Raw genomic sequence first — 17,401 nt, 5'->3', positions numbered from 1 at the left:
TTTTCCTATATTAGCTCCTCTATTTATGAATCAAATGTATCTTTCCTTCTTTTGTGCTAATGCCTATTTAACAGCTATATCATCAAGTGAATGGAAATATATTGTTCTTTAAAAATATGGGGAAAATATTGTAATCTGGCTTAGTAGAATGTAATTAAAATTAAGAGGTCCTATTGTTCATTAAAAATATGGGGAAAATACTGTAACCTGGTTCAGTGGAATATTACTGACGTTCAGAGGCCCTGTCAGGGAAGCAGTATGCTGAAGACAGAAGTGTAGTAAAAAAAGGTTGCACCTGTCTGAATTTTAATGTTTGTCTTCGTTGCTCATTTTTCTCTAATTTACTACCACGTAATTTTAGAGAGCTTAGTGAATATTGGAAATTCATCAGACATGAAATATGAAGGAACTTGAAGAAAACATGTTTTAAGTAAATGGAGAAAAACACAGAAAAATGAATGTTTGTGCTTCTTCACCTTACTGGAAAAAATAATTATAATTAAAATTTAGATTTGAGAGTTTATTCGAATTTATTCGAATATTATCAAGTAAACAGAAGAGAATGTATTTCGCGAGAGAGCCCGGATAGCTCAGTCGGTAGAGCATCAGACTTTTAATCTGAGGGTCCAGGGTTCAAGTCCCTGTTCGGGCGCTTTCAGGTTTTTCGAAAATTTCAAGATTTATTTAGTTGCTCAGTCTACTTCTACCTTAAGTCGAATCAACTTTATTTTTCATTGATTTCGGAGTATGATAGATAAACGTACACTCAGGGAAGAAAGTCAAGCGGCTACGCAAAATGATTCAATTTCTTGGTGAGTGCGGAGGTTTTGCACGGTGATGTCCTGTCCGAGAGGAATTTTTTTCCTTCAGATTTCCAAGAATTGGGGAAGAAAACAAAACTGAAGATGAAAACCAGAATCGCCCGAACAGGGACTTGAACCCTGGACCCTCAGATTAAAAGTCTGATGCTCTACCGACTGAGCTATCCGGGCTCTCACGAACGCGTGCTTCTGCGGCGGCACCCTACTTAAGGATGACGAGCGCTGCGTACCCGCCTCCTTCCGCCGGCATTTTGTGAAACTGGTAAACCCAATGAAGCACCGGGTTCGTGAGCCAGGAAAAAACGCGCATCACGGACCTTTCACCAGCATTACGGATTAACTCAAGATTGCGAGACTCTTATGTGCCCAATAACCATTATTAGGTAATAATAATAATAATTAGGTAATCTCTCTGACAAGTCTAGGATGAACAGAACGGTGACGTAGGCCACTTCTGAAGAGCTGTGGTGACATAAGATTTATTACACTATCGATAAAAGGGTGGGTATCTAAAACGTACCCGACAATAAAAAAAAAAAAAAAAAAATCTCTCTAAGAGAGAATACAAATACGCTGTTCTGAAGCTGTTGAACTGAACTGTGTGGTGTGGGGCGGGAGATTAGGACCCCGCAGAGGGATGGTGGGATTGTCCTGCAGGTCCCTTCACGAAGTCCGAGTCGTAGTTTTACAAACTCTGGAGTAGGTCTGCCCCAATGACTTCCGGTCAGAAATCCCAGGAAGCCAGAGTGGAAAGCTGAACATGTCAGCGGTGAGACATTTTATCGATATTGGCATTGGAGGCTCTTCTCTGCCACAGCCGCCAGTACTCTGAACGCTGCTCTCTGCCACAGGGCTGGCGTGGAGAATTAGCCCTCCTCGGTGGGGCTTAGAGCAGGACATCGAACGGTTTTCGTTAGCTGACGTTGCTTTCCCTTAATTCCAACTGCTTTAAGTGATTGCCCTGGTGCAGCAATTCCACTTTCAGGAATTTGTCGTAAAGAAATAATCAGGGATGTGCAAAAAGACTTGATTACACCCATGGCTGATTCATGTCACTGTATGGCAAAAACCACTACAATATTGTAAAGTAATTAGCCTCCAACTAAAATAAATAAATTAAAAAAAAAAGACGATTACAAGAGAGAAAAGAACATCAAGGTATTTTAACTGAAAAAAAACCTGTAAATTACATAAATGGCTATATAAATTATGGTATGGCCCATTAAGAATGATATGCAGCCATTAATAATCATGTAAAAGAACACAATTTGGGAATAATTGTAAAATAGTAAGTTGGGCTATACTGCAAATTAAAAATTTAAGCAACAAAGATATATTGTACAGCACAGAAAATTACAGCCATTACTTTGTAATAACTTTCAACAGCAGTATCTCTAAAAACATTGAATCGCAATGCTGTTCATCTGAAACTAATATAATATTGTATATCAACTACATTTCAATTTGAAACTTTTTAAAGGATGCATATAAGTACATTCAAAAATTGAAAGGATCTGTAAAGCCTGGGTGCTGAAGTTAGGTGCCCGTTTTTGAAACCTTACTACCCTGTGTGATCTAGAGTAAACTATTTCTCTGTCTCAGGACAATAAAATGATTGCAAGAATTTAATAAGATTGCTTATGTAAATTGCTTAGAATAATGTCTGACATATAATAAGCATTCACAAAGTTACATAAAAATATAACAAGATCAGATTCCATGATTCTGTTCTTTCCATGGTTCTCTGACACTATCCAACCTTCAACAAGTGCTTAACATATTTTTTAAAATTAATTTTTATTGAGGTAAAATTGACATTTTACATTGTTTCAGGTGCACAACCTAATGACTTGATATTTGTATATGCTGCAAAATGATCGCCCTAATAAATCTAGTTAACATCTGTCACCACATATTGCCGGAGTCCAGCTCCAGCTGGTCCAGGGGTTCCCTCAGGATGGACGGCGTCGGCGATGCAAATGAGAAGACACAGCGAGTCTCGGTGTTTCCAAGTGTCTTCCGACTTTATTATTTCTAAGACAGCTTTTATATTTTTAGTGGTACATAGAAACAAATGTAAAGTGTAGAGTCATACCAAATCAGTTTAATGGGTCAACAGTGTTGACCCTTATTGACATCGTTTGCATATCTTAGTTCATTTTGTTTATATCATCTTCTGGCCCGGGGGCCTGCTAATATCTTACGACTCTTTATTGATAAGGGTTGATCAGCCAGAACACTTTTGTATCAGGCACAGTAGATTATGACAAAGAAAGAATTCATTAACAGAAAGTTTCAAAGTACAAAGTAAAACCTGTCTTCGGTAATCTATCCTACGCCTTGAGCTTAACAGAAAAGAATGTGGTCCCATAAAGTCATAGAACAGCAAGCTGAAGGTCAGCTCTAAGTAAGAATCATCAGTTAAATCAACAAGTGTCTTATTATTTGTATTAAAGCTAAACTTCTATTTATATAAATCTCTAACTATTATGCTTTCATTATATAGGTTAAATACGTTAAGAGCAAAAACATAGTGAGTAAATATAGGCTAAGTAACAGTTTCATAAAGCAATATTTTTTATATTTCCTAATAAGCCTTTTTTCCTACGAAAGGCTCTGTGCCCGTTGGGGCTTTCTGTGTGGTGGCTCTCAATGTTGTTTATTGTTAAAGAGCAGTCATGCACACTAGCTCCAAAGGCACAGGCACATTTATTAAACAAACCAATATGCCAGCAAGAGGAATTTGGATTAGTATACTCTATATCCTAGATAATTTTATTAGGGTGTTACCGTTCAGGGGCCTTATCGATTGAGGTTTCAGATAGATCTATTTTAGAAGAGAATCAGGAAAAGCCTTTTGCCCAAGTCACAGAAAATAAGAAGAGGTTTATTATAGCTAACATCAGAAAGACAGGTATCATCTTTAAGGTGAGTGCTGAGGCAGCCTTCCGAGAATCCCTGAGGCCTGAGAAGCCATGCTTGATCGGTCCTTTTCCTCATGGCCTTGCCATGGGTGGGATCTCGTGAGCTGGCTCCTGGCAACTTATAGTTACAAAAATTTTTTTTTGTAATAGAACTTTCAAGATTACTCTCTTAGCAATAGAAATATATAGGACAGTATTATTAACTATAGTCATGCTATATATAAAGTTTAACACATTTTTTTTTTTTATTGAAGTACACTTGGTTTACAATGTTGTATTAGTTTTTGGTATACAGCACAGTGATTCAGATACACACACACATTCTTTTTCATGTTCTTTTCCACTACAGTTTATTACAGGATACTGAATATATTTCCCTGTGCTATACAGTAGAACCTCGTTGTTTATCTATTTTACATACAGTAGTTTTCACCTGTTAATCCCAAACTCCTAATTTATCCCTCCTCTTCTTCTTCCCCTTTGGTAACCATGTTTTCTGTCTGTGAGTCTGTTTCCATTTTGTAAATAAGTTCATTTTATCTTATTTTAGTTTCTACATATAAATGGTATATGATATTTATCTTTCTCTTTCTGACTTACTTCACTGAATATGATAATCTCTAGGCCCATCCATGTTGCTGCAAATAGCATTATTTCTTTCTTTTTATGGCTGAGTGGTATTGCATTGTAATGTGTACCACATCTTATCCATTCATCTGTCAATGGACATTAAGGTTGCTTCTATGTCTTAGCTATCCTAAATAGTGCTGCCATGAACATTGGGATGCATATATCTTTTCAAATTATAGTTTTCTCTGGATATATACCCAGGAGTGAGATTGCTGGATCATTGTTGTTGTTCGGTTGTTCAGTCACGTGCGACTCCTTGCGGCCCCATGGACTGCAGCACACCAGGCTTCCCTGGCCTTCACTATCTCCTGGAGTTAGTGGCAACTCTATTTTTAGTTTTTTGAGGAACCTCCCTCCATAGTATCTTCTATAATGGTCGCACTAATTTACATTCCCACCAACATTGTAGGAGGGTTCTCTTTCTTCCACACCCTCTTCAGTATTTATTTATTGACTTTTTGATGATGGCCATTTTGACTGGTGTGAAGCGTATACCTCAATGTTGTTTTGATTGCATTTATCTAATAATTAGCAAAGCTGAGTGTCTTCTCATGTGCCTATTGCTCATCTATATATCTTCTTTGGAGAAATGTCTACTTGGGTCTTCTGTCCATTTTTAGATTGAGTTGTGTGGGTTTTTTGTTATTGAGTTGTATGAGTTGTTTGTATACAATTTTGGAAATGGATCCCTGGTCAGTCTCATGTTGCAAATAATTTCCCCTAGTCTGTAGGCTATCTTTTTGTTTTCTTCATGATATTCTTTGCTGTGCAAAAGCTTGTAAGTTCGATTAGGTCCCAGTTGTTCATTTTTACTTTTACTTCTATTGTCTTGGGAGACTGACCTAAGAAAATGATGCTTCAATTTAAAGCTTAACATGTATTTGACTGGAGTAGAGGGAGACATAGAGAATTTAGAAAGTTGACAATATTAAGTTAACTTGAAAGAATAATTGTCCCCTAAACAATGCTGCTGCTGCGGCTGCTGCTAAGTCGCTTCAGTCGTGTCCGACTCTGTGCGACCCCATAGATGGCAGCCCACAGGCTCCCCTGTCTCCGGGATTCTCCAGGCAAGAACACTGGAGTGGGTTGCCATTTCCTTCTCCAATGCATGAAAGGAAAAGTGAAAGTGAAGTCACTCAGTCATGTCCGACTCTTAGTAACCCCATGTACTGCAGCCTACCAGGCTCCTCCGTCCATGGGATTTTCCAGGCAAGAGTACTGGAGTGGGTTGCCATTGCCTTCTCCCCTAAACAATGGGGAACTATTAAATTTTGGCTCATTAATGTTCCAATTTCTCACTCAAGGAAGACACATTAGATTTGCAGGTCAGGAAGCAACAGTTAGAACTAGACATGGAATAACAGACTGGTTCCAAATAGGAAAAGGAGTATGCCAAGGCTGTATATTGTCACCCTGCTTGTTTAACTTATATACAGAGTACATCATGAGAAATGCTGGGCTGGATGAAGCACAAGCTGGAATCAAGATTGCTGGGAGAAATATCAATAACCTCAGATATGCAGATGACATCACCCTTATGGCAGAAAGTGAAGAAGAACTAAAGAGCCTCTTGATGAAAGTGAAAGTGGAGAGTGAAAAAGTTGGCTTAAAGCTCAATATTTGGAAAACTAAGATCATGGCATCCGGTCCCATCACTTCATGGGAAATAGATGGGGAAACAGTGGAAAGAGTGGCTGACTTTATTTTTGGGGGCTCCAAAATCACTGCAGATGGGAGATTGCAGCCATGAAATTAAAAGACGCTTATTCCTTGGAAGGCAAGTTATGACCAACCTAGACAACATATTAAAAAGCAGAGACATCACTTTGTCAACAAAGGTCCATCTAGTCAAGGCTATGGTTTTTCCAGTAGTCATGTATGGATGTGAGAGTTGGACTATAAAGAAAGCTGAGCACCAAGAATGGATGCTTTTGAACGGTGGTGTTGGAGAAGACTCTTGAGAGTTCCTTGGACTGCAAGGAGATCCAACCAGTCCATCGTAAAGGAGATCAGTCCTGGGTGTTCATTGGAAGGACTGATGTTGAAGCTGAAACTCTAATACTTTGGCCACCTGATGCAAAGAGCTGACTCATTGGAAAAGACCCTGATGCTGGGAAAGATTGAGGGCAGGAGGAGAAGGGGATGACAGAGGATGAGATGGTAGGAAGGCATTACCGACTCAAGGGACATGAGTTTGAGTAAATTCTGGGAGTTGGTGATGGACAGGGAGGCATGGTGTGCTGTGGTTCATGGGGTCGCAAAGAGTTGGACACGACTGAGTGACTGAACTGAACTGATGTCCTCATGAAAAAAGGAGATTAGGATATACACAAAGTACACAGACAGAAGGGTAAACATGAAGACACATTTTTTAAAAATTTGCAGTATAAAATATTTGAAAGAAATACATACAGGTATAAATCCTAAAAGACTAAATGGTTGCAGGGGTAAATACCAAACTCAGGATAATGTTTCCCTCTTCAATTGAAGGAGGGAAATGTCATCGGAGAAGAGACTGAAGGGGAACTTTTAAAAATACTTATTTTTATTTATTTATTTGGCTGCACAGGGTCTTAGTTGTGGCATGTGGGAACTAGTTCCCCAACCAGGGATCAAATCCAGGGCCCCAGCATTGAGAGATCAGAGTCAGCCACTGGATCACCAGGGGAGTCCCACATGCAGGACTTTTTTGTACAGGTAATGTATTGTTCTCTACGAAGAATTGTGGGGAAAAGGAGTCATATTCTTCATTATACTTTTTTGCATGTCTGAAATAGTTTCTTACAGCTTTTCAGAAAGGCTATAGACCAATAACATTGGCTTTTAATTCCTTTAAAGCTGCAGTAGGCCTTAGAAAATTTATTCAACTCACTCATTTTACATTACAGATTGGGAAATTAAAGACCTGTGGAACTTTCTGGTTTCTAGAATAGTTAGACTAAACCCAGATTTCCTGTTTATTAAATAAATGGTTTGTTGAGCACAGTTCTTAGAGAAGGAAGCGGGGATCACTGAATCAGTTATGATCTTGTTAAACCAATTTTGTTTTCTTTTTTGGCAAGATTATTTGACTGGTAGAAGAAATACTATAGATATGATTTGCTTTCATTATAGCAAGTCTTTTTTTTTTTTGTGAACTCCTTGGGAAAGGTCAGAGAAATGTTGCCAGATGTTGACCTCTATTAGGTGGGATAATTGGTTTAAGAACAACTCTGGAAGAGGAACTCTGGAATCGTGAATCAGAGTCAACCATGAGCAGTAAGCTCTATTCTTTTTTAAAAATTATTTATTTTTGGCTGTGCTGGGTCTTCACTGCTGGTCAGGCTTTTCTCTAGTTGTGGAGAACAGGAGCTACTCTCTAGTGGTCTGCGGCCTTCTCACTGCACAGGTTTCTCTTATTGTGGGGCACCGGCTCTAGCGCATGTGGCCTTCATTAGTTGCAGCACATGGGCTCAGTACTTGCTGCTCATGGGCTCTAGAGCACAGGCTCAGTAGTTGTGGTACATGGGCTCAGTTGTTCTGCAGTATGTGGGATCTTCCTGGACCAGGGATTGAAACTGTCTTCTGTACTGGCAGGTGGATTCTTTTACCACTGAGCCACCAGGGAAGCCCCAGCTCTATTCTTAATCATTCCCTACTCAACATATTTATTAAGGCTTTAAATGAAAATAATTTGTATACATTAATCAACAATATGCAAAAGTGAAAGAGCTAATCCCTCCTGACTCTCCAGGCAAGGCCAACTGCAGCTCTCATTGCACTTACCATGTTCTCTTTACCTGGACATTCTGATGGCACCTCCAGACAGACTCCAGGCATCACTTGTTTTAGAATCCTCTAAGTTGGTGCTTGGCACATAGTAGGTGTTCAACAAATACTTGTGGACCTTAAACTGAATTGCATAACAGGATCATAATCCAAAAAGTCCAGCAGACAGTAGGAAAGGACCTAAAATAACCAGGTAGTAGTTAAAAGATACAAAACAAATTTGTTTGGGATTTTTTTTAATTAAAATTAATTGCAGAAAAAGAGAGGAGAAATAGTCAACAGTTCACCTAGAAAAGCTTTCTGGGAGCAACTGTGAAAAAGGAATTAATTCTTCAGCTCATTTACAGAACTCTGTATCTCCACCTAAGCTGGAGGTGATGCCAGAAACAGAGTAAGGTGCAATGTGCAAATAAAGAGAGGTCACTGCCTCATTTTATTTTGCATAGGCGTGTATCTGGTTCCGGGAGGCACATTTTAAATATGACAAACAGGTTCTTGAAGCCACAGCAGATAAGTAGTTGAAAGCAGATAAGTAGTTGAGGGGATTTTCAGCAAGCAGAAAAACAAAAGGTTAGAGATGGGACATGGTAGCTGTCTGCAAAAATAAATAAATAAATAAATAAATTAGTATTTATATTAGATTGAAGACTTAGTCTTCTCCAAAGTGCAGAACTAAAACCAATAAAGATGGTAAAATAACATATTTCAGCTCAAAAATTCCTCGAATATCTAGACTCATCCTACAGTAAACGAAGTATTTGGGAAGGGTCATGCCATTTGGCACCGGCAGAGGTTGAAGACAGCCTGCCTGAGAAGTTTGTTGAAGGCACTTTTGTGTTGTGAGAGTAGGCTACACGACTTGATTGTGTGATCCAAATGAGCTCCCCCTCATTGTCCTTTGCACGTCTCTTTTAACATTTACCACATATTTTGTAGTGATCTGTGTTTATAATAATCTTATCCTCGCCCAATTAGCGACAACACTAGTGTGCTCCTTCTCCGCTCCACCATGTCTGGGGAGTAAGAATGAATAAGCTAACACCGAGAAGCAGAGGGGGTGGCTTTTCAGCTTTCTGAAGAGCTGAAAAGGTGTCTCTGATGGTGCTTTCAGCTTTCTCCCCTCCCTGTGTGTGTTTTTTTTTTTTTTAACTCTCCCAGGAAAAGTCTATATATAGCATAAGACCCTGCTATTTCCTCAAATGGTATCTCTTGAAACCTCAGAAGTTTTAGTCGTCCAGGCCCTGCTACTCTCTTTCCCCGGACTGGGGATCTCCTCTATGGTAGGGCCGGCTCAACCTTCTAGCTCTCTAGCCCTCCCGTTGGCCCATCTATGGTTTCCGGAGGCCTCACCGGAAGCTCCTGTGGGAGCTGGGTTGGGGAGGCCGGAAATTGCGCCCTCACTACTCGCCGTTTCAAAATGCTGCTAAGACCTTAGGGACAGTTGAGTGACGCCCCCTCACCCCCGGGCTCGGCGGAAAGCGACTCATGGAACGGCCGTGAGGTGTGGCTTTTGGGTTTCGTTGGCGAGGTGCCGGCAGGCCCGGAGCGGGGGGCGGAGGGCGGAGGGTGGGAGCGACGCGGCCAGGTGTGCGGCCCGGGGCAGGGGCGGCCGGCGGGAGGAGCCAGAGAAGTGGGTGGCGGCGTGCGGGAGGTCTCCTGGGCGAGGCCGGGCTGGTGGGGTAAGCGCCATGCGACACGAATCCGCGAAGGACGACGGTGGGAGTGCAGTGACGAGGCGCAGGTCCACTGGCGGGTTACCGACCGGAAGTCGGGACAGATGGACGGTGCTCTATAGGACGCAAAGTGTAAGAACGACCGAGGCACTTCGGAGGAAAGACGGGAAAGAGGGAGGAGAGAATGACACTGAGGTCTCTTCAAGATTTTATGGTAGTGATTTTCAGGGTTACGGACCATCTGTCTCGGAGGCACCTGAGTACTCGTTTGAATACTGCTCACTTTGGGGCCACACCCATACTTCCCCTAACAGAATATCAGGAACTGGAGCTCGGGAAGATGTATCTTAATCAGCGCGTTCCCCTGTTGATTCTTGTACACCCCCAAGTTTGAAAACCATTGTTATAAAGCGACACGCAGAGAAAATGTTGCTGCTCTTTCCCTTCATCCGGAAGCTCTCTTTGGAAGCTCTCCATGCCGTGGGATGTTGACATGGGATACAAGTATCAAAGGTCCTTGGTACTTTTTGGTATTAAGTATTACTACATCTCAGTTTGGGTTTGGTCTCCTCACTCTTACTTGGGCTTCCCCAGTGGCTCAGTGGTGAAGAATTCGCCTGCAGTGCAAGAGTCGCACGTTGAATCCCTGGGTCGGGAAGATCCCCTGGAGGAGGGCATGGCAACCCACCCCAGTACTCTTGCCTGGAGAGTCCCTTGGATGGAGGAGCCTGGTGGGCTACTGTCCATGGGGTTGCAAAGAGTCGAAGACGACTGAAGCGACTTAAACATGCATGCACGTACTCCTCATACATTTCTGCTACGAAAAGTTCATTTCGTTTAGAAGTATTTACTTAAGAATATTTTGTTTCACAGCATAGTCAGGACCACAACTTTTTATTTGATAGTTTTTAAAAAAAATCAAAATACTACTTGCCTGTTGTTGAAGAAAAGCATACAGTATAGAAGTGTGTAAAATGAACTGTCCGTTAACCTGTCCCCTCCTCAAGCTAGCTACCCTTAACTGCTGGGTATTATATTCTTCCTGATTTTTTCCACATGTATTCATATTTTTGAACAACAGTGGGGTCATTTTGTATCTATTATTCTGCACCTTAAATTTTTCAGTAGCAACATCAGAGAAAGCTTTCCATAAAGTGTACAGATAATATTTTCTTTTAAGGACTTGAGTATTGCGTACAAGAATTTCTTCAGGGGATTTTTAGGTTGTTTCCTAAAGCATATTGTTTGTTTTGCAAACTGGTGGAGTATATTCTTGCTACATTCTTCACTTTTTTAGGTGTGTAGCAGATCTGGTAAGAACTAAAACAATATCTGAATGGTAGTTTTTTTTTTTTCTAAAGAAAGAAGTCGGTTTTATTATTTTCATGTATCTAGCTGAAAGAGAATCATACAGTAGTGTTTAGTAGAGGTTCTCAGGACTTTAAAGAATTGATAACAATGATTAGTTTTGCTAACTTCTGACAAGAAGCTTTTATTTTAGTTAGTCTTTAAATTATAGTCTTCAAAGGTAGAGATCACAGATCGGGTGTAAGAGTCTCTTGGACTAAGTGTAGGGTAAAAATCACTCTTCATTATCCTTGAGAGAGATATAAGACTGTTTCTTGCACTCTATGATTTCAGTCCAGTAGGGGACACACATAAAAGCATAAAATTAATATTGTGGGTATTTTAATAGAGGTGCTGTTCTGTCATCAGCTTCCTTTGGGGAGTCAGAAAAGCCTTGACTAAGGAGGTAAACAGAAACCAAGATTAGTAGTTTTTTCAAGATACAATTGGCAAACACATGGAATTTTTGTGATTTCTAATGGGAAATGGTAACCTACTTCAGTATTCTTACCTGGAGAATCCCATGGACAGAAGAGCTTGCCAGGCTACAGTCACTGGGGTCACACAGAGTCAGACACGACTGAGCACACACAGCATACATTTACTGTGTACCATTAAATAGGGTAATTAAAACCCATTGTTTTAGTTCAGTATTGCTTTTTCTTTTTTCCCACCTTTGTAGTGAAATATTTTAAAGTTTCACAGCTGTGTCATTTTATTTACCTTGAAATATGTCATGATGTAGCTCTTACTAGGTTGTTGTTCAGTTGCTAAATCACGTCTGACTCTTTGCCACCCCATGAATTACAGCATGACAGGATTCCCTGTCCTTCACTATTTCCCAAATTTGCTCAAACTCATGTCCGTTGAGTCGATGATGCCATCCAACCATCTCATCTTCTGTTGCCCGCTTCTCCTGCCCTCAATCTTTCCCAGCATCAGGGTCTTTTCCAGTGAGTTGGCTCTTTGCATCAGGGGCCAAAGTATTGAAGTTTCAGCTTCAGCATCAGTCCTTCCAGTGAATGTTCAGGATTGATTTCCTTTAAGATCGACTGGTTTGATCTCCTTGCTGTCCAAGGGATTCTCAAAAGTCCTCTCTAGCACCACAGTTCAGAAGCTTTGGCACTCAGCTTTCTTTCTTGTCCAGTTCTCACATCCATATATGACTACTGGGAAAACCATAGCTTTGACTATACAGACCTTTGTCTGCAGAGTAACGTCTCTGCTTTTTAATATGCTGTCTAGGTTCATCATAGCTATTCTTCCAAGGAACAGGAGTCTTTTAATTTCATGGCTGCAGTCACCATCCACAGCGATTTTGGAGCCCAGGAAAATATAATCTGTCACTGTTTCCTCTTTTTCCCCCATCTATTTGCCATGAAGTGATGGGACCTGATGCTGTGACCTTAGTTTTTTAAATGTTGAGTTTTAAGCCAGCTTTTTTCACTCTCTTTCACTTTCATCAAGAGGCTCTTTAGTTCCTCTTCACTTTCTGCCACTGGGTGGTGTTATGTGCATATCTGAGGTTATTGATATTTCTCCCGGCAATCTTGATTCCAGCTTGTGAATCATTCAGCCAGGCATTTTGCATAATGTACTTGGCCTAGAAGTTAAATAAAGCAAGGTGAGAGTATACAGCCTTGACATACTCCTTCCCCAGTTTTGAACCAGTCCATTGTTCCGTGTAAGATTCTAACTTGCTTCTAACCTGTTTACAGGTTTCTCAGGAGAAAGATAAGGTGGTCTGGTATTTCTCATCCCTTGAAGAATTTTTCAGTTTGTTGTGATCCACACAGTCAGAGGCTTTAGCATAGTCAATAAAGCAGAAATATATGTTTTTTGGAATTTGCTTGCTTTTTCTATGATCCAGCAGGTGTTGGCAATTTGATCTCTGGTTCCTCTATCTTCTAAATCCAGCTTGTACATCTAGAAGTTCACGTACTGCTGAAGCCTGGCTTGAAGAATTTTGAGCATAATCTTGCTCGCATGTGAAATGAGTGCATTTGTACAGTAATTTGAACATTCTTTGGACTTGCCCTTCTTTGGGATTGGAATGAACACTGACTATTTCCTGTCCTGTGGCCACTGCTGAGTTTTCCAAATTTGCTGGCATATTGAGTGCAACACTTTAACAGCATCATCTTTTAGAATTTAAAATAACTCAGCTGGAATTCCATCACCTCCACTAGCTTTGTTCGTAGTGATGCTTCCTAAGGCCCCCTTGTCTTCACAGCCCAGGATGTCTGGCTCTAGATGCGTGATCACAGTATTGTGGTTATCTGGGTCATTAAAACCTTTTTTGTACAGTTCTTGTGTGTATTCTTGCCACCTCTTTTTAATCTCTTCCGATTCTATTAGGGCCCTGCCTTTTCTGTCCTTTATCATGCCATCTTTGCATGAAGTGTTCCCTTGGTATCTCTAATTTTCTTGAAGAGTTCTCTAGTCTTTCCCATTCTGTTGTTTTCCTCTATTCACATTGATCACTGAGGAAGGCTGTCTTATCTCTTCTTGCTATTCTCTGGAACTCTACATTCAGTTGGATAAATCTTTCCCTTTCTCCTTTGCCTTTTGCTTCTCTTTTCTCAGCTGTTTGTAAGACCTCCTCTGACAACCACTTTACCTTCTTGCATTGGTTTTTCTTGGGGATGGTTTTGGTCACCACCTCCTACACAATGTTATGAACCTCCATCCATAGTTCTTCAGGCACTCTGTCTACCAGATCTAATCTCTCAAATCTATTCGACATCTCCACTGTATAATCATAAGGGATTTGATTTAGGTCATACCTGAATGGTCTAGTGGTTTTCCCTACTTCAATTTGAGTCTGAATTTTGCAATAAGGAGCTGGTGATCAGAGCCACAGTCGGCTCCCGGTCTTGTTATTGTTGACTACATAGAGGGTCTCCATCTTCAGCTGCAGAGAATATAATCAGTCTGACTGTAGTATTGACAACTGGTGATGTCCATGTGTAGAATCGTCTCTTGTGTTGTTGGAAGAGGGTTTTGCTATGATCAGTGTGTTCTCTTGGCAAAACTCTTGTTAGTCATTGCTTTGCTTCAATTTGTACTCCAAGGCCAAATTTGCCTCTTAGCAGTTTTTAAAAAGTTACCACAGTGCCTTTTGACTACCATTAACAGCTTCTTAATATATCTAAAACCTAGTACATAATTCAGAATTTCTTGATTGTTTAGGAAAAACTGACACTTTTGCAGATGGCTTTCTTGAACCACAACTTGAACAAGGTCCATCCATTGTACTAGGGTAATGTTTTTAAGTGTCTGTGAACAGTCTTCCACATTAGCAGTAACGGTGCACCCAAGGTGCTGTAGAATTTCCTACATTCTGGATTTGGCTGATTGCCTGCTTTTAATGTTGTTTCTTCTATCCTCAGTTTTTTCCCCACTACAAATAGATCTAGAGGCTTGATTAGATTTGGACTTGATGGCAGGGGGTCAAGACTGCTTCATGGGAAGTACTGGCTGCTTCCTGTTGCTTCACACAGAAAGCAAGATGTGTGAATGCCTCTCCCTCTTCCTAGAGATAAGTTTGGTCAATGGGTCAAATGTGGTAAGCCTGCTCAATGTGTTTAAAAGTTTCCCCTTCCCCCAACCTTTCACTTAAATGATTTTAACATCTGTTAATGATTTCTGAGAAGATAACATTTAACCCAGAGACTGGAAGTTTTAGGATGAGTCAGTCTGGTACAGAACTCAGTGTTCAAAATGAAGGAACAATGTGTGCAAAGGCCCTGTTTTAGAAACAAAAAAGGTCAGTATGGACAAGATGCATGGAGTGTGGGGTAGAGCAGTGCAAGTTGGAAAGACTGGAAAGGTGCTGAGGGCCTGGACTATTTTTAGAACAGTACCAAGCAATGGAGTAGGGTCTGGCAGGGTAGGATTGTTTGTTTTTTTTAATCCTTCTGGCTGTAGTGTGGAGTTTGAATCGAAGCAGGGTTAGAGAGACAGTACGAATCTACTGCAGTGACACAGGCAAAAAATAATGTTTTTTGATTTGAGGAATTGGTCATGAAAATGAAGAGAAAGGGTGGTTTTGAAAGATTTTTAGGAGTTAAAATCTATCAAGTTTGGTGTGATAATGAAGCAAGAGGGCGAGAGAAAGATGATGACTGAACTTGCTGTTTTGAGAAGTGAAAGTGAAAGTTGCTCAGTCCTGTCTGACTCTTGGCGACCCCATGGACCATACAGTCCATGGAATTCTCTAGGTCAGAATACTGGAGTGGGTATCCTTTCCCTTCTGCAGGGGATCTTCCCAACCCAGGGATCAAACCCAGGTCTCCTGCATTGCAAGCGGCTTCTTTATCAGCTGAGCCGCAAGGGAAGCCTTTGTTTTGAGAAGCTGAATGTAAAAGGATAAACTTTAATCTTGGACAAGTTATCTGACTTCTTTAAGCCTCAGTTTTCTCTTAAGGAGCAAGTAACATACCTAACTCTGTTGCACTCAAAAGAGATTCCAGCTGGGAAGGGAAGAAGACCTTGCTTTGGGTTCAAAGCCCATCAGCTGACTTCATTTCTCATCTATATCCTTGAATAGTGCCATTGCTCAAGGTATTTTTCTCTGCTATTCTTTCCAGTATTCTCCCATTTTAAAATCCTTCCGCTGCTGTATATTCCCTCTCATTCCTCACTGTGTAGTCAAAAGTAATTTGTTCTGCTCAGAACTACTCTGGCCCTTTAATCAGTATCTTTTTTTTTTTTTTTTTACTGAGGTTCTGTTATAATTCATGATTTCAGTTGAGTCATGTATAACAAACAATATGTAGTAAAAGCAAAATAATAGGAAGTGATAGATAATGAGATTTCATAATCAACTGTTACATGCTGTTATGGATCTAAGTACTTTGTAAACTCCAGTTTTGTTTTTTTTTTGAATAATAATTATCAAAGATACAATTGTACAATATTGAGACATATAGAACAAAATACAATTATTAGAGGACAGTTGCTCTACAATATTGTGTTGGCCTCTACCATATGTCCTATCCCTCCTGAACCCTCCTCCCGTCTCCCTCTCCAGTATCTTTTTAATGGCACAACACTTTGTGCCAGTTGTTAAACCCTTATTGAGGCTTAAATTCTTCAGAACTGCCAAGTAGTCAAGTCCTGTTCCTGCTAAGCTGCTGAATTAGCGTTACCGTTGCCTCCGTTCTGCCCAGTCATCTCTGGAGGCGCTCTAAAAGGAAGAGACTGTGAGAAACAAGTGGGTGCTGTGGGCTTTTGTGAATTGCTGGATGGGTAGGGGTGGGGGGTGGCTGGGTGTTTGGCCTTGGACAGGAGTCAGCAAGGCGTGGCTGTAGGAGAATAAAAGCAGGGGAGAGAAGAACTACTGGAATGCTGCCCTAGTTTCTTCCCTGCCTCATTACCTTTTTCCACACTTGCTATAACTCAGCTCTGGTCTAGCTCTCCTCAGAAGTAAATCAGGGCATAACAGAAGCCTATACTTGGGAGGAGGGGTTGAGAAAAAAAAAAGTGATGACTGACTTTAGACAGTCCATTCTCTGTCCTTTACCTCCTTATTTCTTGTTGTTCAGTCTCCCAGTCGTGTCCAGCCCTTTGCAACCCTATAGACTGCAACATGCCAGGCCTCCCTCTCCCTCACCATCTCACAAAGTTTGCCCAAGTTCATGTCTGTTGCATCAGTGATGCCATCCAGCCATCTCATCCTCTGATACCATCTTCTCCTCCTGCCCTCAATCTTTCCCAGCATCAGAGATTTTTCTAATGAGCTGGCTATTTGCATCAGGTGACCAAAATACTGGAGCTTCAGTTTCAGCATCAGTCCTTCCAACAAGTATTTAGGGTTGATTTCCCTTATGATTGACTGGTTTGATCTCCTTGCTGTCCAAGGGATTTTCCGGAGTCTTCTCCAACACCACAGTTCAAAGGCATCAATGTTTGTCACTCTGCCTTCTTTATGGTCCAGCTCTCACAACCATACATGACCACTGGGAAGACCATAGCCTTGACTGTGTGGACCTTTGTCGGCAGAGTACAGTCTCTGCTTTTCAGCACACTGTCTAGGTTTCTCCTAGCTTTCCTGCCAAGAAGCAATCATCTTGTGATTTCATGGCTGCAGTCACCATCTGCAGTGATTTTGGAGCCCAAGAAGAGGAAATCTGTTCCTACTTCCACCTTTTCCCCTTCTATTTGCCATAAAGTGATGGGGCCAGATGCTATGATCTTAGTTTTTTTAATATTTCGTTTTAAGCTGGCTCTTTTA

General features: G+C 40.9%; 1 protein-coding gene and 2 non-coding genes across 10 annotated transcripts in view; 2 read left to right on the top strand and 1 right to left on the bottom strand.

The window, feature by feature from the left end:
* Positions 1-579: 579 nt before the first annotated feature.
* TRNAK-UUU (transfer RNA lysine (anticodon UUU)) lies at positions 580-652 on the top strand. The gene has a single exon. It is a non-coding gene; the product is annotated as a tRNA-Lys (tRNA).
* A 267-nt stretch (positions 653-919) lies between these two features.
* Positions 920-992, bottom strand: TRNAK-UUU (transfer RNA lysine (anticodon UUU)). Its single transcript has one exon. It is a non-coding gene; the product is annotated as a tRNA-Lys (tRNA).
* Positions 993-9,542: 8,550 nt separating this feature from the next.
* MDM4 (MDM4 regulator of p53) overlaps positions 9,543-17,401 on the top strand; it is a 48,310-nt gene continuing 40,451 nt past the window's right edge. For 5 of the 8 annotated variants that reach the window (XR_014055029.1, XR_014055028.1, XM_081494919.1 and 2 more), the window contains exon 1: positions 9,543-9,644. The gene's annotated coding sequence lies outside the window, so the exon portion shown is untranslated. Of the gene's footprint in view, positions 9,647-17,401 lie in introns of all 8 variants that reach the window. The other 3 variants (XM_081494922.1, XM_081494921.1, XM_081494920.1) reach the window with 1 other exon arrangement.

The sequence above is a fragment of the Giraffa tippelskirchi genome, chromosome 5, assembly GCF_054371585.1.
Source record: "Giraffa tippelskirchi isolate mGirTip1 chromosome 5, T2T-mGirTip1v1.2.pri, whole genome shotgun sequence".
Lineage (NCBI taxonomy): Eukaryota > Metazoa > Chordata > Mammalia > Artiodactyla > Giraffidae > Giraffa > Giraffa tippelskirchi.
Note: the sequence above shows the minus strand (reverse complement) of the source record. Positions and strands in the feature narration are given on the sequence as shown.